Genomic DNA, 7,023 nt, shown 5'->3' with positions numbered 1-7,023 from the left:
CGAGTTTCCATTTTAGGGGTCATGGGTTCCATCCTTGGTTGGGAAACAAAGACCTCACATGCCACATGGCCAAGAAAAAAAGGGAAAAAGGAAAAAGGATCTGTTACCAGCAATTCCACTTCTGGAATTGAAATTCCACTCAAAGGAATTGAAAGCAGTGGCTCAAACTGATATTTATACACCAATGTATGTATTGGTGAAAGGCAAGCATTATTTACAATATTATTTGTAAATGCAGCATTATTTGTAATAGCCAAAACGTGGAAACAACCCAAATGTTCATCAGTGAATGAATACAAAATGTGGTCTGTGCCATACAATGGAATACTATTCATCCTTAGGAAGGAATAAGATTCTGACACATGCTATAATGTGGATGAACCTGGAAGCTATTATGCTAAGTGAAATAAGCCAGTCACAAAAAAGACAAATATTGTATGATTATACTGTCATGACCTACCTAGAATAATCAGTTCATAGAGACAGAAAGGAGAATGGTGGCTGCCAGGGGCTAAGGGGAGAAGGCCATGAGCAGTTACTGTTCGAGAGGTACAGAGTTTCAGTTTAGGAAGATGAAAATTTCTGAAGGATAGTGGTGGTGGTTATACAACAATGTGAATGTACTTAATGCCGCTGAACTGTGCACTTAAAAATGGTTGAAGTGGTAGATTTTATGTTATGTATGTTTCACCACAAAAAGACCTGCTAAAAATGTGATTCCATATATTAGCTAGGGAGATATGAAGATTTCTATTAATATTTAGTTATTTGGTTTGAACATTAAATTTTACTAGGAAGAAACATTAAACTTTCAGTTCAGTTCAGTCGCTCAGTCGTGTCCGACTCTTTGCGACCCCATGAATCTCAGCACGCCAGGCCTCCCTGTCCATCACCAACTCCCAGAGTTCACTCAGACTCACGTCCATCAAGTCCGTGATGCCATCCAGCCATCTCATCCTCTGTCGTCCCCTTCTTCTCCTGCCCCCAATTCCTCCCAGCATCAGAGTCTTTTCCAATGAGCCAACTCTTCGCATGAGGTGGCCAAAGTACTGGAGTTTCAGCTTTAGCATCATTCCTTCCAAAGAAATCGCAGGGCTGATCTCCTTCAGAATGGACTGGTTGGATCTCCTTGCAGTCCGAGGGACTTTCGAGAGTCTTCTTCAACACCACAGTTCAAAAGCATCAATTCTTCGGTGCTCAGCCTTCTTCACAGTCCAACTCTCACATCCATACATGACCACAGGAAAAACCATAGCCTTGACTAGACAGATCTTTGTTGGCAAAGTAATATCTCTGCTTTTTAATATGCTATCTAGGTTGGTCATAATTTAGTTCCTTTTCACTTTCTGCCAAAAGGCTGGTGTCATATCTGAGGTTATTGATATTTCTCCCGGCAATCTTGATTTCAGCTTGTGCTTCATCCAGCCCAGCATTTCTCATGATGTACTCTGCATATAAGTTAAATAAGCAGGGTGACAATATACAGCCTTGACATACTCCTTTTCCTATTTGGAACCAGTCTGTTGTTCCATGTCCAGTTCTAACAGCTGCTTCCTGACCTGCATATAGGTTTCTCAAGAGGCAAGTCAGGTGGTCTGGTATTCCTATCTCTTTCAAAATTTTCCACAGTTTATTGTGATCTATACAGTCAAAGGCTTTGGCATAGCCAATAAAGCAGAAGTAGATGTTTTTCTGGAACTCTCTTGCTTTTTTGATGATCCAGAGGATGTTGGCAATTTGATCTTGGATTCCTCTGCCTTTTCTAAAATGAACTTGAACAGCTGAAAGTTCATGGTTCATGTATTGCTGAAGCCTGGCTTGGAGAATTTTGAGCATTACTTTACTAGCGTGTGAGATGAGTGCAACTGTGCGGTAGTTTGAGCATTCTTTGGCATTGCCTTTCTTTGGGATTGGAATGAAAACTGACCTTTTCCAGTCCTGTGGCCACTGCTGAGTTTTCCAAATTTGTTGGGATACTGAGTGCAGCACTTTCACAGCATCATCTTTCAGGATTTGAAATAGCTCAACTGGAATTCTATCACCTCCACTAGCTTTGTTCGTAGTGATGCTTTCTAAGGCCCACTTGACTTCACATTCCAGGATGTCTGGCTCTAGGTGAGTGATCACACCATCGTGATTATCTGGGTCATGAAGATCTTTTTGTACAGTTCTTCTGTGTATTCTTGCCACCTCTTCTTAATATCTTCTGCTTCTGTTAGGTCCATACCATTTCTGTCCTTTATCGAGCCCATCTTTGCATGAAATGTTCCCTTGGTATCTCTAATATTCTTGAAGAGATCTCTAGTCTTTCCCATTCTGTTTTCTTCTATTTCTTTGCATTGATCACTGAGGAAGGCTTTCTTATCTCTCCTTGCTATTCTTTTGGAACTCTGCATTCAGATGCTTATATCTTTCCTTTTCTCCTTTGCTTTTCACTTTTCTTCTTTTCACAGCTATTTGTAAGGCCTCCTCAGACAACCATTTTGCTTTTTTGCATTTCTTTTCCATGGTGATGGTCTTGATCCCTGGCTCCTGTACAATGTCACGAACCTCCGTCCATAGTTCATCAGGTACTCTGTCTATCAGATCTAGTCCCTTAAATCTATTTCTCACTTCCACTGTATAATCATAAGGGCTTTGATTTAGGTCACACCTGAATGGTCTAGCGGTTTTCCCTACTTTCTTCAATTCTGAATTTGGCAATAAGGAGTTCATGATCTGAGCCACAGTCAGCTCCCGGTCTTATTTTTGCTGACTGTATAGAGCTTCTCCATCTTTGGCTGCAAAGAATGTAATCAGTCTGATTTCAGTATTGACCATCTGGTGATGTCCATGTGTAGAGTCTTCTCTTGTGTTGTTTGAAGAGGGTGTTTGCTATGACCAGTGCGTTCTCTTGGAAAAACGCTATTAGCCTTTGCCCTGCTTCATTCTGTATTCCAAGGCCAAATTTGCCTGTTACTCCAGGTGTTTCTTGACTTCCTACTTTTGCATTCCAGTCCTCTAGAATGAAAAGGACATCTTTTTGGGTGTTAGTTCTAAAAGGTCTTGTAGGTCTTCATAGAACCGTTCAGCTTCAGCTTCTTCAGCGTTTCTGGTTGGGGCATAAGCTTGGATCACCGTGATATTGAATGGTTTGCCTTGGAAATGAACAGAGATCATTTTGTCATTTTTGAGACTGCATCCAAGTACTGCATTTCAGATTCTTTTGTTGACCATGATGGCTACTCCATTTCTTCTAAGGGATTCCTGCCCGCAGTAGTGGATATAATGGTCATCTGAGTTAATTCACACATTAAATTTTACTGGGAAGAAACATTAAACTTTAGATATATATAAATATCTAAATGTACAAATAGAAAAATGTTTAAAGTGATGGATGGTAGGTTTTCAGGTGCTTTAATTTTCTTATATTTTATAGTCATATTTTTCTATGTATTTTTAAATTTTTATTTATTTATTTGGCTGTCCCGGGTCTTAGTTGGTGGCACACAGGATCTTCATTGAGCCATGTGGGCTCAGTAGTTGTGGCCTGTGGGCTTAGTTGCTCCAAGACATGTGGGATCTTAATTCCCTGACCAGGTATTGAACCTTTCTCCCTTGCATTGCAAGGCAGATTCTTAACCACTGGACTACCAGGAAAGTCCCGTTTATGTGTATTTTCTAACTCTCCTAAAGTGAATTTGATGGACTGCAAGGAGATCAAACCAGTCAATCCTAATATCGAATCCTAATATTGAAATCAACCCTGAATATTCATTGGAAGGACTGATGCTGAGACTGAAGTTCCAATACTTTGGCCACCTGATGTGAAGAGCCCACTCATTAGAAAAGACCCTGATGTTGGGAAAGAATGAAGGCAGGAGGAGAAGGGGACGACAGAGGACAAGATAGTTGGATGATGTCACTGACTCATTGGGCATGAATTTGAGCAATCCCTGGGGGCTGGTAAAGGACAGGGAAGCCTGATGTGCTGCAGTTCATGGGGTTGCAAACTGAGCGACTGAACAACAACACAGAAGTAAATTTATGAGAGTTATTTGGTAGGGCTCCATCTCAGCCTCCCCTTTCCCCCAGGACTGGAGGTGCAGCAGCTTCCCTCTCCCACCTATCACTACCCTGACCTGGAAATCCATTCTGCTGCTTCCTCTTGGCTTTTGCAGCTATCCATCTGCTGGCGTCACATTTATTACCAGACTGAAGTTGGCCCTTGGTGTTGCAGTGACGAATAGGGTTTTGACAGACAAAACCTGGGAGAAGTGATTCCAGCAGAGAGGATGTCATGAGCAAAACTGCAAACTTTACAGTGTGAACTTTGGGAAAGACAAGGGGTCCAGACTGGTTAAGTTGCCTTTCCCCACCATAAGTCATTATCATCATTATCATCAACAGTGATAAAAAGCTAGTCCTTTTTACACTTGGTGGTTTACGAAGTCCTTTCACAGAATGTCATCACAATTCTGAGAGGTCAGATCTATCGTCAAATTTTATAGATGAAGAAATTTTGTATTTCTCTCTCTCTCTCTTTTTTTATTTATTTTTTTGGTCTGGATGTGAAGAACAACCATAAAACAAGAACCTCTGTTACTGTGGCAGGGCAGGTCCTCCCCTCGCTGGCACACGGCTGCTTCTGCTTATCAGGGGAAATCTTATCTCTGCTCCCAGCTGCTGAAAAATACCCTCCCCAGAGAGGGAAAGGGTATAACTATGGGCAAATTAACTGTCACTTTGGGAGACTGGGCTGCATTCTACTTAGAAAAGTCACAAACCAACCCACCCCCATCCCCTACTCCAGGGAGCAGAGAAGAGTTATGCAGAAAACGTTCTGCTTGGAGAGGAATCTATGGTATTGTGATTTAACAAGATATAGCTGCTCTTTGGCCCCATTCTTGGCACAGAGCTCCTAAAACACTTGGAATTTCCAGTGTTGAGAGAGGAATGTTGCTACATTGATGAAGTGACTTTTGGGAAGCCCTTAGGTACCAAAGGGATGTGGGCTGGTTGCCAGAGGGACCAACCTTGTGATTAGAGGGCTGGAACCTTTGGTACCTGATCCATCTTCAAACTCTGGATCAGAGAGAGGGGCTGAAGATTGAATCAATGGCAATGAGTTAATCAATCATGCCTATGTAATGAAGCCTCCACAAACTCTGAAAGGATGAATTTGGAGAGCTTCCGGGTTGACGAACACATTGATTTTCTGGGAGAGTGGCACCTGGAGAGGGCATGGAGGCTCTGTGCCCTTTCCCCCGTACCTCACCATGTGCATCTCTTCCATCGGTCTGTTCCTGAGTTAAATCCTTTTCTAATAAACCAGAGATTTAGTAAGCACAATCTTTGTGTTCTGCATTCTCTAGTAGATTCATTGATATCAAGGCAAGGTTTGATGGAAACTTCAATCTATTGCCTGTTGGCTAGAAACCCAGGTGATAACCTGGAATTGAGACTACTATCTGAAGTTGGGGGAGGGGCAGACTTGTAGGACTGAGCCCTTCTCTACCTTGTGGGATCTGATGCTCTCTCCAGGTAGTGTCAGGGTTGAGTTGAATTGTAGGACACCCTGCTGGTGTTCCAGAATTGCTTGGTGCTGGGGGACACCTGCCCCTTCTTGACACACATTGGAATTGGGTCCAGAACCTTTAGGATCCCTACTGAGGTGGCCCCTGCTTCTCTCTGCCTTTGGATTCATTTTGGAGGGAAACCTTTTCAGTGCCCGGGGCATGCTCTTCTCCTTTAGTGTTCCAAGGAGGATAAAAGCCCCTTTTCACTTGTTTTCCTCAGCAAAGTGGAGAGACTGATGCTTTCACAAAGAACTGCTCTGTCTAGGGCTACCTGCCTCGGCAAATGGAATCTCTGCTCACCACTGGCTCTTCACAGAGCGGGTTTGGCAGAACCTAAGCTGCCTGTCTGCACCTTCAAGGCGAGGGAAGTTGGAAGGGTAGCTTCTTTCTGTTCCGCCTTAGCATGAAGAGACTAAAAAGATTTTGAACAACCATCAGTGACAAGTGTCCATACATGCTGTTCTTTAGTTGCTAAGTCACGTGTGACTCTTTGTGACCCCATGGACTGCCACCTACTAGGCTCCTCTGTCCACGGCAAGAAGACTGGAGTGGGTGGCCATTTCCTTCTCCAGGGGACCTTCCCAACCCAGGGATTGAACCGGCATCTGCTTCACTGGTAGGTGGATTCTTTACCACCGAGGCACCAGGGTAGCCTGTCCATACACAGACAGCCGTAATTCGCCTTCTAGTATCAGTGTGGAGCCTTTCTCTCTTTGCTTTCTGTGTCTAGTTAATGTTGATGATTTAATTTCTGTGCTCTCCTAGCCTCTCTCATCCCAGTAAGGCAGCTTTCCCAGCTGAATGTTCTGCTCTCTCTCACTCATAGGGAGTTAACTATAATCTAGTGGTCAAAGGTACAGGCTCTGAGGTTAGGCTACCTGGAACTTAATTCTGCCTCTGCAAGTTACTAGCTGTTTGATATTTAACAAGTTACTCAGTTTCTCTGCACTTCAATTAATTATACTACCGACTGGACTGGGTGACTGAGAGGATGAAAAGAAATAACACAGGAAAGAATACAGCCCATTTCCAGGTACATGTTGTGTGCTTAATAATGGACACTAATACAATCAGTATTATTGTGTTTCCAATCTGAGGAACATTGCTAATTCACTATTTGTAGAGCAGAGAAAAATGATTTCACTGCTGCTCAGTGAAATAGCTAGCTTTTCCTTCTGGTAAATTCCCAGCCCCACCCTTTCCTCCCAGGGCCCCTTTAATGACTCACCCCTCAGGTATTCTCACTCCTCTCTCCCAGACAAGTGTCCAGAGGGAGCAGTTGAGGAAGTCAGTTGTGTCCCTGCCTGTGGTCTAGAGGAGGACTTGAACCCCGGGTCGCAAGCTTCTCAACTGTCAAGTTGCCTAAGGTTGAGGAGGTCACATGGTTGACCCAAAGATGGGCTTTGGGCCCCAAGCAGCTGCTTTTGGTGCCCCCCACCACACATTCTCAGGCCCCTTTTGATTT

The sequence above is a fragment of the Ovis aries genome, chromosome 7 (assembly GCF_016772045.2).
Source record: "Ovis aries strain OAR_USU_Benz2616 breed Rambouillet chromosome 7, ARS-UI_Ramb_v3.0, whole genome shotgun sequence".
Classification (NCBI taxonomy): Eukaryota; Metazoa; Chordata; class Mammalia; order Artiodactyla; family Bovidae; genus Ovis; species Ovis aries.
The sequence above is the reverse complement of the archived record's forward strand: the minus strand, read 5'-3'. Positions refer to the sequence as shown.